Raw genomic sequence first — 16570 nt, forward strand, 5'->3', positions numbered from 1 at the left:
CCCCTTTTATGGGATTATTTTCTCATATTATAAAATTAACCCATTTAAGGGTTTATTTTCTTATACTCACAAATACACCAAAATTACGGGGTTATTTTCTCAGATTGATAAATATCCCTATATTATGGGGTTGTTTTCTCATATTAAAAATTTACTCCTTCTACGAGGCTGTTTCTCAGACTCTCAATTACACTACTTTTACGGGGTTGTTTTCTCAGATTCATAAATATACATGTTTTACGGTGTTGTTTTCTCAAATTCATAAATATACACGTTTTACGGGGCTATTTTCTTATATTGACAAATATACCCCTTTTACGGGGTTGTTTTCTCCTCTAATCAAATTAACCCATTTAAGGGGTTGTTTTCTCATACTCGCAAATATACCAAAATTATGGAGTTATTTTCTCCGATTGATAAATATCCCCGTATTATAGGGTATTTTCTCATATTAAAATTTTGCCCTTCTACGTGGCTGTTTTCTCATATTCGCAATTACACCAGTTTTACGGAGTTGTTTTGTCAGATTCTTAAATATAGACGTTTTACGAGGTTATTTTCTTATTTTGAGAAATATGTCACTTTTACGGGATGATTTTCTAAAATTAAATTATTAGCACTATTCTAGGTTGTTTTCTCAAATTCATAGTTATACACATTTTACGGAATTATTTTCTTATATTGATAAATAACTCCTTTTGCGGGATTGTTTTCTCAGTTTATACAATTATCCCATTTAAGGAGTTATTTTCTCATACTCACAAATATATCAAAATTACGGGGTTATTTTCTCCGATTGATAAATATCCCCGTATTATGGGGATGTTTTCTTATATTAAAAAATTTACTCATTCTATGAGGCCGTTTTCTCATACTCATAATTACACTACTTTACGGGGTTGTTTTCTCAAATTCATAAATATACAGGTTTTACGAGGTTGTTTTCTTATATTGATACATATACCATTTTTACGGGATTGTTTTCTTATATGGACAAATATACCAGTTTTATGGGGTTTTCTCATATTCATAAATATACACGTTTATGGGGTTTTTTTTTATATCGACAAATATAACCCTTTTACGGGGTTTTTCTCATATTATTTAATTAACACATTTAAGGGGTTGTTTTCTCATACTCACAAATATACCATAATTACAGGGTTATTTTCTCATATTTATAAATATCCCCGTATGACGGGGTTGTTTTTATATATTAAAAAATTTACCCTTTCTACAAGGTTATTTTCTCATATTAAAAAATTTATCCGTTCTTGAAGTTGTTTTCTTAGACTCGCAATTATACTACTTTACGGAGTTGTTTTCTCAGATTCATAAATATACAAGTTTTACGGGGTTATTTTCTTATATTGACAAATATACCACTTCTACGGGGTCCTCTTTTCATACTAAATTATTAGCTCTATTATGGTGCTGTTTTCTCAAATTTATAAATATACACGTTTTACGGGATTATTTTCTTATATTGACAAATCTACCCTTTTTACGGGGTTATTTTCTCATATTATAAAATTAACCCATTTAATGACAACATCAGGGTCTCGAGGGTTCCCTCTTGGGATATGAACGCGAATTGCAGTACCGATTGCCCCAAAGGAGGCACAAAGGCGAAATATGGGACAACAAGATCATTGAATTCCACTAATATGTGGTATGCAACACAGAAACCCGACATTTGCCCACATACAAAACATGCATTGGGGCTGATAGATTGTTAGGAAAAGGCTATGGAGGAATCAAATATGCTGGTGGCGGAGTGCCACAACACGAGAGTTATTTTCTCTTATTGATAAATATTCTCGTATTACGGGATTGATTTCTCATATTAAAAAATGTACCCCTTCTACGAGGCTGTTTTCTCAGACTCATAATTACACTACTTTTACGGTGTTGTTTTCTCAGATTCATAAATATACACATTTTACAGGGTTATTTTCTTATATTGAGAAATATACTACTTTTTACGGTGTTGTTTTCTCATATCAAAAAATTTACCAATTCTACGAGGTTGTTTTCACATACTGGCAATTACACTACTTTTATGGGGTTATTTTTTCAAATTCATAAATATACACATTTTACGAGGTCGTTTTCTCATATTAAATTATTAGGACTATTATAGTATTGTTTTCTCAAATCCATAAATATCTATGTTTTACGGGGTTATTCTCTTATGTTGACAAATATACCCCTTTTACGGGGTTGTTTTCTCATATTATAAAATTAACCCATTTAAGGGGTTGTTTTCTCATACTCACAAATATACCAAAATTACGGAATTATTTTCTGTGATTGATAAATATCCCCGTATTACAGGATTGTTTTCTAATATTTCTAAATATACCCCTCTACGGGGTTGTTTTCTCATATTATAAATTTTACCCCTTCTACGAGGCTGTTTTCTCAGACTTGCAATTACACTACTTTTACGGGGTTGTTTTCTCATATTCATAAATGTACACATTTTGTGAAATTATTTTCTTATATAGATAAATATACAACTCTTTTACGGGGTTATTTTCTTATATTGACAAGTATACCCCTTTTACAGGGTTGTTTTCTCATATTATAAAATTAACCCATTTAAGGGGCTGTTTTCTCGTACTCACAAATATACCAAAATTACGGGATTATTTTCTCCGTTTGATAAATATCCCCGTATTACGAGGTTGTTTACTAATATTTATAAATATACTCCTCTTACGGGGTTGTTATCTCATATTAAAAGATTTACCCCTTCTACGAGGTTATTTTCTTGCACTCGCAATTACATTACATTTACGCGGTTGTTTTCTCAGATTTATAAATATACACGTTTTAGAGTGTTATTTTCTTATTAATAAATATACCACTTTTACGGGGTCATTTTCTCATATTAAATTATTAGCACTATTATGGGGTTGTTTTCTCATATTCATAAATATAAACGTTTTATGGGGTTATTTTCTTATTTTGACAAATATACCCCTTTTATGGAGTTGTTTTCTCATATTATAAAATTAACCCATTTAAGGGGTTGTTTTATCATACTCATAAATATACCAAAATTTCGGGATTATTTTCTCAAATTCATAAATTTCACCATATTATAGGATTGTTTTCTAATATTTATAAATATACTCCTCTTACGAGGTTGTTTTCTCATGTTAAAAAATTTATCCCTTCTGCGAGGCTGTTTTCTTAAACTAGCAATTACACTATTTTGACGTGGTTGTTTTCTCATATTCATAAATATACACGTTTTACGGGGTTATTTTTTTATATTGATAAATATACCATTTTTACGGGGTTATTTTCTCATATTAAATTATTAACATTATTATGGGTTTTTTTTTCTCATATTCATAAATATACATGTTTTACGGGATTATTTCCTTATATTGATAAATATTCCACTTTTATGGAGTTATTTTCTTATATTGACAAATATACCCCTTTTACTAGGTTGTTTTCTCATATTATAAAATTAACCCATTTAAGGGGTTGTTTTCTCGTACTCATAAATAAACCAGAATTATGGGATTGTTTTCTCTGATCGATAAATATCCCCGTGTGACAGAGTTATTTTCTAATATTTATAAATATACCCCTCTACGGGGTTGTTTTCTTATATTATAAATTTTACCCCTTCTACGAGGTTGTTTTCTCATACTTGCAATTACACTACTTTTACGAGGTTGTTTTCTCATATTCATAAATATACACATCTTACGGGGTTATTTTCTTATATTGATAAATATACCACTTTTACGGGATTGTTTCTTATATTGACAAATATACCCCTTTTACGGGGCTGTTTTCTCATATAATAAAATTAACCCATTTAAGGGGCTGTTTTCTCGTACTCACAAATATACCAAAATTATGGAATTATTTTCTCTGATCGATAAGTATCCCCGTATTACGAGATTATTTTCTAATGTTTATAAATATACCCCTCTACCCTCATATTCATAAATATACACATTTTACAGGGTTATTTTCTTATATTGATAAATATACCACTTTTACGGGATTATTTTCTCATATTAAATTATTAGCATTATTATGGGTTTTTTTTTCTCATATTCATAAAAATAAATGTTTTACGGGGTTATTTTCTTATATCGACAAATATACCCCTTTTACGGAGTTGTTTTCTCATATTATAAAATTAACCCAATTAAGGGGCTGTTTTCTCATACTCACAAATAAACTAAAATTATGGTGTTATTTTCTCCGATTGATAAATATCCCTGCATTACGGGGTTGTTTACTAATATTTATAAATATACACCTCATCCGGGGTTGTTTTCTCGTATTAAAAGATTTACCCCTTCTACGAGGTTATTTTCTTAAACTCGCAATTACACTTCTTTTACGCGGTTGTTTTCTCAGATTTATAATATACACGTTTTAGGGGGTTATTTTCTTATTGATAAATATACCACTTTTACGGGTGTCACGCGCCCATCTGTGGACCCGTGACCAGCACTAGGGAATGGGTAGGCATAAGGCCACCGAATTCCGTAGTAAGCCTGACCATCACTAACTTAATTTCATCTCATCCAATATCACTCATGTCGCAATTTCTTAACCATTAACTTCTACATATTTAATTTGGTCTGCCATAAGAATTAGGCGAGACGTGAAACTACATAAAATTACAACTGATAAGTCTATTACATCTACTGCGGAGAATCTAAAATTTTACAAGTCAAACATACCAAATCAATTACATCACCCGGTGATGAAGGAGTCGGGTTGCTAGATAAGAGCCGTGGGAAGACTAACAATCACAGATCTGAAAGACAATGAAAATTGAGACTGTCAGTCGCGAGAATCAGTTAAAATCATATATCCAAAAATATTTACAACGCTTCCATAACACATTTATTTAATTTGAAATAAATAATAAGTCATGCAAAAATAAATGTGTTATGCCATGCTTAAAATAAAATATGATTTTCACATACTACGGGATGGAGTACCTCAGTAGAACCCTAATCTCAACTCTAACATCTCGACTCTCTCTCTCATTCTAACAGAACTGGTGCCCAAAGAGCGAAGCTCGACCAGGTTCCTTAAATCCAGTCACCTAAGTTTCCAAATAAGCCGGCGCCCAGAAAGCAATGCTCGACTAGGGACCTTTACTCTGGCAAACACACTCTACTAAGCCCGGCAAGTCCTAAATTTACCTTTTTAAATCTACCCTTTTGCTATCATTCTCGGATTCATATACTGGTGCACTTATCAAATAGCATGCTCTACACATCCTGAGTCAACATGAAACAATTAAAATCATAATGCAGAAAATGAAACTTATATAAATAGCGATTAAAATAACTGATTAAAATATTAATTCATGTACTCAAAATTATCTCGTAAAATCTCAGCATAACACATGTAAACAGACATATGACTTTAACTCACAAATTTGACGACCTCCTAGCTCTGTTTTGATGCCTCGGGTGGAGCGAGCCGAAACTAACGGATTATCGAGACGCTTGATCGCTCGATCGACTCGCCTCCAACCGCCAGAGTCCGATCGACGATCCAAATGCACCATCGGACTCAAAACAACGCGCTGATGACGATTCCCGCTTCCAATCCGACCCCGATCATCCGAAGAGAGTTACGGACGATCTCGGCAGTCGATTTTTGAATGGAGTCCGATCGCCATGAAACTGGTGCCAATGGAAAGCTTGAACTGAGGAGAGTCTGGAGATGTCCTCCGATCCGCCAAAACTCGTCGGAGCTCGTCAAAAAAATAAAAAAATACCGGCTGCCACCCACTTTTTCTCTCCACTGCAACTACCAACTCCGGCCACCATTTGCGATGCCGCTACTCCTAAAAGAAAGCCCTCAACTCACCGGTCATTTTGAGACTAAAAACGCCGCCAAAGGACACTAGAAACGGCTAGAATAGTGTCAGGAAGCCACTGCCTTCTTCCTCGCGCTTGCGCCACCGGCCACCACCGCCGTGCACTTTAACGCCACCGCTTCGTCGGCCGACTCACGTAGCTCCCTGCGACGACCTGCACTAACCCGATCCTTCTTCCTCCTCCCTCTCCTCTCATCCCCGACGCACCGATCCCCTTCTTCTTTTCATTCTTTCTTTTCTTACATATCGGCAATTGGTCCCTGAACCTTTCTTCATTACCATTTAGTCCCTAAACTTTTTTAATTACAACAATTTCGTCCTGCAAAATTTTCGATTAACCCTCCAACTTTTCTTTAGCTTTACAATTAGGCCCCTAACTATTTGTTTTGGGCCAAATTAGAATTATTGAAAATATATAATTACTTATTTACTCTAGCTTTTAAATATAAAATTACCAAAGTGCCCTTGCCGATACACTTAATTATAAAAATACCAACCATACAAATTTTCATTAAAAACTCCAATTTAAAACAATTATATTGTCAAATCCTTATTCCAAAATTAATTACCACTTTAATTCTAACACTTAATTAACTTAATTAATCAATTTGCTAACTACTTTCCAATTAAATCAACACCATTAGCTAATTAAAATGCCCTTTTCCCAATAATTATTTTATAAAACATCCTTTACTAATTCTTCCATAACTCTCAAATATAGAATTTAATTTATATATATTCATTTGGGGAAGAAATTTGAATAACCAAAAAATATAATTCATTTCTTAAAGAATTTACTTAACTAATTTCTTAAAAATCAAACTAATTGGATATAGAAAATAACTCCCTTATTTGTCTAGCATTAAAATTTCCATTTAAGTCATTCCAATTTAAACCAAATAAAAATAAAGTAAAATTATTTTAAATAAAAACTCATTTATTAATTATTATTAATATTATCATTGTTAAAGAAAAAATTTCGGGTATTATAACGAGGTCATTTTCTCATATTAAATTATTAGTACTATTATGGGGTTGTTTTCTGAAATTCATAAATATACATGTTTTACGGGGTTATTTTCTTATTTTGACAAATATACCCCTTTTACGGGGTTATTTTCTCATATTATAAAATTAACCCTTTTAAGGGGTTGTTTTCTCATACTCATAAATATACTAAAATTACGGGGTTATTTTCTCAGGTTCATAAATTTCACCGTATTACAGGGTTATTTTCTAATATTTATAAATATACCCCTCTTACGAGGTTATTTTCTCATATTAAAAAATTTACCCGTTCTACGAGGCTATTTTCTTAAACTGGCAATTACACTACTTTGACGGGGTTGTTTTCTGAGATTCATAAATATACACGTTTTATGGGGTTATTTTCTTATATTTATAAATATACCACTTTTACAGGGTTATTTTCTAATATTAAATTATTAGCATCATTATGGAGTTTTTTTCTCATATTCATAAATATATATGTTTTACGGGATTATTTCTTTATATAGATAAATATTCCACTTTTACGGGGTTATTTTCTTATATTGATAAATATACCCCTTTTACGGGGTTATTTTCTCATATTATAAAATTAATCCATTTAAGGGGTTGTTTTTTCGTGCTCATAAATATACCAAAATTACGGAATTATTTCCTCTTATTGATAAATATCCTCGTATTACGGGCTTGTTTTCTAATATTTATAAATATATCCCTCTACTGGGTTGTTTTCTCATATTATAAATTTTATTTCATCTACGAGGCTGTTTTCTCAAACTTGCAATTACACTACTTTTACGGGGTTGTTTTCTCATATTCATAAATATACACGTTTTACGGGATGATTTTCTTATATTGACAAATATACCCCTTTTACGGGATTGTTTTCTCATATTAAACAATTTACCCCTTCTACGAAGTTGTTTTCTCAAACTCTCAATTACACTACTTTTGCGGGGTTGTTTTCTCAGATTCATAAATATACATGTTTTACGGGGTTATTTTCTTATATTGATAAATATACCACTTTTACGGGGATTATTTTCTCAAATTAAAAGATTTACCCCTTCTACGAGGTTATTTTCTTAAACTCGCAATTACATTTCTTTTACGCGGTTGTTTTTTTCAGATTTATAAATATACACATTTTAGGGGGTTGTTTTCTTATAATAATAAATATACCACTTTTACGGGGTCATTTTCTCATATTAAATTATTAGCACTATTATGGGGTTGTTTTCTCATATTCATAAATATACACGTTTTACGAGATTATTTTCTTATTTTGACAAATATACCCTTTCTACAGGATTGTTTTGTCATATTATAAAATTAACCCATTTAAGGGTTTGTCTTATCATACTCATAAATATACCAAAGTTATGGGGTTTTCTCAGGTTCATAAATCTCACCGTATTACAAGGTTGTTTTATAATATTTATAAATATACCCCTCTTACGAGGTTGTTTTTTCATATTTAAAAATTTACCCCTTTTACGAGGCTGTTTTCTTAAACTGGTAATTACACTACTTTGATTGGGTTATTTTCTCAGATTCATAAATATACACGTTTTAGGGGGTTATTTACTTATATTGATAAATATACCAATTTTTCGGGGTTATTTTCTCATATTAAATTATTAGCACTATTATGGGATTTTTTTCACATATTAATAAATATACACATTTTACGAGATTATTTCCTTATATCGATAAATATTCCACTTTTACGGAGTTATTTTCTTACTATTGACAAATATACCCCTTTTACGAGATTGTTTTCTTATATTATAAAATTAACCCATTTAAGGGATTGTTTTCTCGTACTCACAAATATATCAAAATTACGGGATTACTTTCTCTGATAATAAATATCCCCGTATTACGGGGTTATTTTCTAATATTTATAAATATACCCCTCTATGGGGTTGTTTTCTCATATTATAAATTTTACTCTATCTACGGGGCTATTTTCTCATACTTGCAATTACACTACTTTTACGGGATTATTTTTTCATATTCATAAATATACACGTTCAACCACACACCCCAATAACTAATGAGTTATGATACATATGGAATGCAAGAAAACACCAAGATGATTCCAAAACCCAAGGATCTCCTCAAGTGAAGTTAGGAAAAACTAGTTCCAACAATGAAACTAGCACTTGAATTCAACTCCAAACGCCACAAATCAAGTATGATTTGATAAGTTATGAATCAAACACAAGATTTTGATTAGAGAACGCCACAAACTAAAAATAGTTTGATATGTTCAAAGTTCATGCAAGAACTTAAGCAAAAACACTCACAAAGAGCAAATAAAGATTATCATTCATCAATTGTATCAAATCATACTTGGTTTGTGGCGTTTGGAGTTGAATTCAAGTGCTAGTTTCATTGTTGGAACTAGTTTTTCCTAACTTCACTTGAGGAGATCCTTGGGTTTTGGAATCATCTTGATTGGAGGGTATTTTCTTGCATTCCATATGTATCATAACTCATTAGTTATTGGGGTGTGTGGTTGCTAAGATGATGATTTCCTATCATTTGGTATCAGAGCTTGCTTCAAGTTTGAGGTTTGCATATCTTTAATTTGCTGTTGATTTATCTTTCCATTACTTTAGAAGAAAAAAAAAAGTTAATATTTCTTTTTCCTTCAATTTCGACTCTTGCCCTTCATTCACTATATTTGGCACTGTTTCAAGTACAAAAAAATAGTATAAAAAAACAAAATTAGCATATCCTGTTTTTTTTTAGACCAGCCCATTTTCACACCATTGAATTGCTACAATCTGAATTGTTTGGTTTGAGTACCTTAGTTTATCTAAGAACCAAAGAACAAAACAAGAGAGGTAAAAGGCAAGAGAGGTGAGACCAGTATTGTAAAAAGCCATTTAAAGTGTGAAACACGAGTGGAGCGAAATCATTGATTGAGTGAAACACGTGAGGGAATTTGTAAAGCTGTTTTACCATTTTTATTGCAGATTTTCATTAAAAGAATGTCTAACAAAGATAAAGAAACAAGTTCTTCGTCAAATGATCCTGTCATCAAAGTAATGCAGCAACAATTTGAACGAATGTTTACCATGATGGGAGATGTTAGAGAACATCTAGAAAGACATGATATAACACTTGCCCAGTTACAAGATGGATCTCAACAAAGAAGAAGACAACCAGCCTTTGCCCATGATCCTTATGATGGCGGAGTGGAAACAGATGATGACCAAGTCACCGTTGTTGGTTTAGATGCTAATCTTAGAAAACAAAATAGGAGAGGGCGATTTGATAATGTGGATCGAAATATTGGCAGCATTAAAATGAAAATTCCTCCATTTCAAGGAAAGAACAACCCATATGCATATTTTGAGTGGGAAAGAAAGGTGGAGATGATCTTTGAATGCCATAATTATTCTAATGAGAAAAAGGTAAAATTCGCTGCTGTTGAATTTTGTGATTATGCTATTGTTTGGTAGGATCAATTGTGTAAAGAAAGGCGTTGAAATGGTGAAAGACCCGTGGAGACATGGTTGGAGATGAAACGAATAATGAGAAAGAGATTTGTCCCTAACCACTATTATAGGGATTTGCACCAGCGATTACAGACTTTGACACAAGGAGCGATGAGCGTAGAAGAATATCTCAAAGAGATGGAAATAGCTATGATAAGGGCTAATATCGAGGAGGATCGTGAGGCCACCATGGCTTGTTTCTTAAATGGATTAAATAATAACATAGCTGACCTTGTAGAATTGCAGCACTATGTGGAGATTGAAGACATGGTGAATATAGCCATGAAAATTGAAAAGCAGCTCAAAATTGTGAGGTTATTTTCTCCAATTGATAAATATCCCCGTATTACGGGGTTGCTTTCTAATATTTATAAATATACCTCTCTTACGAGGTTGTTTTCTCATATTAAGAAATTTACCACTTCTACGAAGTTATTTTCTCAGACTCTCAATTACACTACTTTTACGGGGTTGTTTTCTCTGATTCATAAATATACATGTTTTACGGGGTTGTTTTCTTATATTGATAAGTATACCACTTTTATGGGGGTCGTTTTCTCGTATTAAATTATTAGCCCTATTCTCGAATGGTTTTCTCAAATTTATAAATATACACGTTTTACGGGGCTATTTTGGCAAATATACCTCTTTTATGGGGTTGTTTTCTCATATTATAAAATTAATCTATTTAAAGGGTTGTTTTCTCATACTCATAAATATACCAAAATTATGGGGTTATTTTCTTTGATTGATAAATATCCACGTATTATGGCGTTGTTTACTAATATTTATAAATATACTCCTCTTACGGGGTTGTTTTCTCCTATTAAAAGATTTATCCCCTTCTACGAGGTTATTTTATTAAACTCGCAATTACACTACTTTGACGGGGTTATTTTCTCAAATTTATAAATATACACGATTTAGGGTGTTATTTTCTTATATTGACAAATATACCACTTCTACGGAGTCATTTTCTCATATTAAATTATTAGCACTATTATGGGGTTATTTCCTCATATTCATAAATATATACGTTTTTTGGAGTTATTTTCTTATTTTGACAAATATACCCCTTTTACGGGGTTGTTTTCTCATATTATAAAATTAACTCATTTAAGAGGTTGTTTTCTCATACTCACAGATATACCAAAATTACGCAGTTATTTTCTTTGATTAAAAAATATCCCTGTATTACAGGATTATTTCCTAATATTTATAAATATACCCCTCTTAAAGGGTTATTTTCTCATATTAAAAAATTTACCCCCTTCTACGAGGCTGTTTTCTTAAACTCGTAATTACACTACTTTTACGTGGTTGTTTTCTCAGATTCATAAATATACACGTTTTATGGAGTTATATTCTTAATATTGACAAATATACCACTTTTACGGGGTCGTTTTCTAATATTAAATTATTAGCACTATTATAGGGTTATTTTCTCAGATTCATAAATATACACGTTTTATAGAGTTATTTTCTTATATTGATAAATATACCCCTTTTACGGGGTTGTTTTCTGATATTATAAAATTAACCCATTTAAGGGATTATTTTCTCGTACTAAAAAATATACCAAAATTATGGGATTATTTTTTCTCATTGATAAATATCCCCGTATTACGGGGTTGTTTTCTAATATTTATAAATATACCCACTACTGGGCTGTTTTCTCATATTATAAATTTAACCCCATCTACGAGGCTGTCTTCTTAGACTTACAGTTACACTACTTTTACGGGGTTATTTTCTCATACTCACAAATACATGTTTTATGGGTTATTTTCTTATATTGATAAATATACCACTTTTACGGGGTTATTTTCTTATATTGACAAATATACCCCTTTTACGGGTTTATTTTCTCATATTATAAAATTAACCCATTTAAGGGGCTGTTTTCTCATACTCACAAATACACTAAACTTACGGGGTTATTTTCTTCGGTTGATAAATATCCCCGTATTATGGGGTTGTTTTCTCATATTAAAAAAGTTACCCCTTCTACGAGGATGTTTTCTCATATTCATAAATATATACGTTTTTACGGTGTTATTTTCTTAAATCGACAAATATACCCCTTTTACGTAATTGTTTTCTCATATTATAAAATTAACACATATAAGGGGTTGTTTTCTCATACTCATAAATATACCAAAATTACGGGGTTATTTTCTCCGATTGATAAATACTCCCGTATTACGGGAGTTTTTTTTCTAATATTTATAAATATACCCCTCTGACGGGGCTGTTTTCTCATATTAAAAGATTTACCCGTTCTACGAGATTATTTTCTTAAACTCGCAATTACATTTCTTTTACGCAGTTGTTTTGTTAGATTTATAAATATACACGTTTTGGGGGGTTATTTTCTTATATGGATAAATATACCACTTTTACGGGGTTATTTTCTCATATTAAATTATTAGCACTATTATGGGGTTGTTTTCTCATATTCATAAATATACACGTTTTACTAGATTATTTTCTTATTTTGACAAATATACCCCTTTTACGGGGTTGTTTTCTCATATTATAAAATTAACCCATTTAAGGGTTTGTTTTCTCATACTCATAAATATACCAAAATTACGGCGTTATTTTCTCAAGTTCATAAATTTCACCGTATACAGGGTTGTTTTCTAATATTTATAAATATACCCCTCTTACGAGATTGTTTTCTCATATTAAAAAATTTACCCCTTCTAGGAGGCTGTTTTCTTAAACTGGCAATTACACTAATTTGATTGGGTTGTTTTCTCAGATTCATAAATATACACGTTTTAGGGGGTTATTTGCTTATGTTGATAAATATACCAATTTTTCGGGGTTATTTTCTCATATTAAATTATTAGCACTATTATGGATTTTTTTCTCATATTTATAAATATACACGTTTTACGGGATTGTTTCCTTATATTGATAAATATTCCACTTTTACCGGGTTATTTTCTTATATTGACAAATATACCCCTTTTACGGGGTTATTTTCTCGTACTCACAAATATACCAAAATTACGGGGTTATTTTCTCTAGTTGATAAATATCCCCGTATTACGGAGTTATTTTCTAATATTTATAAATATACCACTCTATGGGGTTGTTTTCTTATATTATAAATTTTACCCCATCTACGAGGCTGTTTTCTCAGACTTGCAATTACACTACTTTTACGAGTTATTTTTTCATATTCATAAATATACACGTTTTACGGGGTTATTTTCTTATATTGATAAATATACCACTTTTACGGGGTTATTTCCTTATATTGACAAATATACCCCTTTTACGGGGTTGTTTTCTCATATTATAAAATGAACCCATTTAAGGTGTTGTTTTCTCATACTCACAAATATACCAAAATTATGGGTTATTTTTTATCATTCATAAATTTCATCATGTTATATGGTTGTTTTTTAATATTTATAAATATACCTCTCTTATGGGATTGTTTTCTCATATTAAAAAATTTACCCCTTCTACGATGGTGTTTTCTTAGACTCCCAATTAAAGTACTTTTACGGGGTTGTTTTTTCAGATTAATAAATATACACGTTTTACGGGGTTATTTTCTTATATTGATAAATATACCACTTTTACAGGGTCGTTATCTCATATTAAATTGTTAGCGCTATTATGAGGTTGTTTTCACAAATTCATAAATATAGATGATTTATGTAGTTATTATCTTATATTAACAAATATACCACTTTTACGGGGTTATTTTCTCATATTATAAAATTGACCCATTTAAGGGGTTGTATTCTCATACTCACAAATATACCACAATTACAGGGTTATTTTCTCAGATTTATAAATATCCCCGTATTACGGGGTTATTTTCTCATATTAAAAAATTTACCCCTTCTGCAAGGGTGTTTTCTTAGACTGGCAATTACAGTACTTTGACAGGAGTGTTTTCTCATATTCATAAATATAGACGTTTTACGGGGTTATTTCCTTATATTGATAAGTATACCACTTCTACGGGGTCGTTTTCTCGTATCAAATTATTAGCACTATTTTAGGGTGGTTTTATCAAATTCATAGATATACAAGTTTTACAGGGTTATTTTCTTATATTGATAAATATACCCTTTTTATGGCAGTGGGCACCACAATTTAAAATTGGTGTAGAGAGTAGTTGTAGTCGTGCCATGAACTGCCTCGTCATCGCATCAAGTATCGCCTTAATTAGAGAACCGGAGTTAGTCGTGGAATGTTGAGTAGAGATCAGAGTATATGTGGTTGATTTTTATGGTTGTAAGAAGCATAAGAATGGTGGTTGGTGTATTTTTCAGACGCTCGTAATTCAGAGAAACTTAAGCGAACACTATTTATTTTTCTATGTACAATAATGTGTTTTAAAATACAATATTGCGCCCAGTCCCGCGAGAACTAATTATGGCATTTCATTGTTAGGCATGCACAATTCGATAACTCATTTTTACGGCATGCATCATACATCATGCATTGCAACCCTTGGTGACAGGGATATGGGGTATCATTACCCTAGTGCGCGATATTGTAGAATTTTATATAAAGAAAATGACTAGAGATTTTATGCTTTTAAAAAGGTGTTTTTCAAGATAATAATAATTTTTATCAGTGATGATTATAAAGTAAATAATTAAGTAACTCTTTCAGAGTAAATTGTGTTAACTTGAGATTCTATGGTGCAGTAGGCTCCGTGTTGGATTATAGAGGAGACTTTTTAGATTCTAGTCGAGGAAGAATTTTATGTTAGGATTGGCATGGATTTATATCAGTTATCGCAACCAGATGGTAGAACCAGAGTTGGTTCGGATCATTCATTTCAGAGAAGATTCCTTTTACCTCACGAGCGGCTGAAGACAGCTTTCAGAAGGCAAAGGAGTTATGCAGGCCCGAAGCAGGAGCTCGTGGAGATTTGTATTAGAGAAGTATGTATTTGTAAGGCGTCTCTTATGCAAAAAGTGATGCGGTTTGGTAAGAAAGGCGAGTTAGCCCTTATTGTGTAGAACCGTTAGAATTATCGGCAGGATTGGTGAGGTGGCATGCAAGATGGACTTGCTGCCAAATTTTCTCACAGGTCAATCAGGTATTTCGTATATCCATGTAGAGGAAGTATATTTTTTATCTTTCACTTGTGTTGCAACCTCGGTGTGTAGAAGTAAGTGAAGATTTGACTTTGGAGGAGCAGTCAGCTAGGATTGTGGACTCCCAAGTTCATCAACTTTGCTCTTGACTTTTGCCGATGGTCAAGGTGGTTGAATTATTCTATCAAGGAAACAACCCCGAGAAGCCGAGCTGGAGATGAGAGGTTCTTACTCTCATTAGTTTCAGTCTTAGTGTGAGCCTTTTATTTTATAATTCGAGGATAATTTTTCTTAAGGGGGGGAGAGTGTAATACCCAATTTTTTTTAATAATAACAATATTAGAAATAATTAATAACGAGCTTTTATTTAAATTAATATTACTTTATCTTTAATTAATTTAATTGGGATGATTTCAAATAGAATTTCAATGCTAGATAAAAATAAGAGAATTATTTTTCTATATCTAATTAGTTTGATTTTCAAGAAATCAATTAAGTAAATTCCTTGAAAAATAAATTATAATTTTGTCATTTAATTTTCTCCCCATATGAGTATATGAATTAAATTTCATATTTGAAAATGATGAAAGAGTTGGTAAAAGAATTTACTGGGGAATAGGAAATCTTAATTAGCTAATGATGTTGATTTTAATTGAAAACTAGTTAGTAAATTGATTAATTAAGTGTTAGGATTAAATTGACAATTAATTTTGGAATAAGGATTAAAATTATAATTGCTTTAATTTGGGGTTTTAAATGAAAATTTGTATGGTTGGTATTTTTGTAATTAAATATGTCGGTAAGGGTATTTTGGTGATTTTACTTTCAAAAACAAGGGTAAATAAGTAATTCTCTATTTTCGATAATTTTATTTTGACCCAAATTAAATAGTTAGGGGCTTAATTGAAAAGCTAAAGTAAAGTTGGAGGATCAATCAAAAATTTTGCATGGCGAAATTATTAGTAATTAATAAAGTTGAGGGACTAAATGGTAAAGAAAAAAGTTCAAGGAATAAATGTCAAGATAGAGAAAGAAAGAAAAAGAAAAGAGAAGAGGAGAATCAGGGAAGAAGGAAGAAGAAGCGG

This window comes from Ricinus communis, chromosome 3 (assembly GCF_019578655.1).
Source record: "Ricinus communis isolate WT05 ecotype wild-type chromosome 3, ASM1957865v1, whole genome shotgun sequence".
Taxonomy (NCBI): Eukaryota; Viridiplantae; Streptophyta; class Magnoliopsida; order Malpighiales; family Euphorbiaceae; genus Ricinus; species Ricinus communis.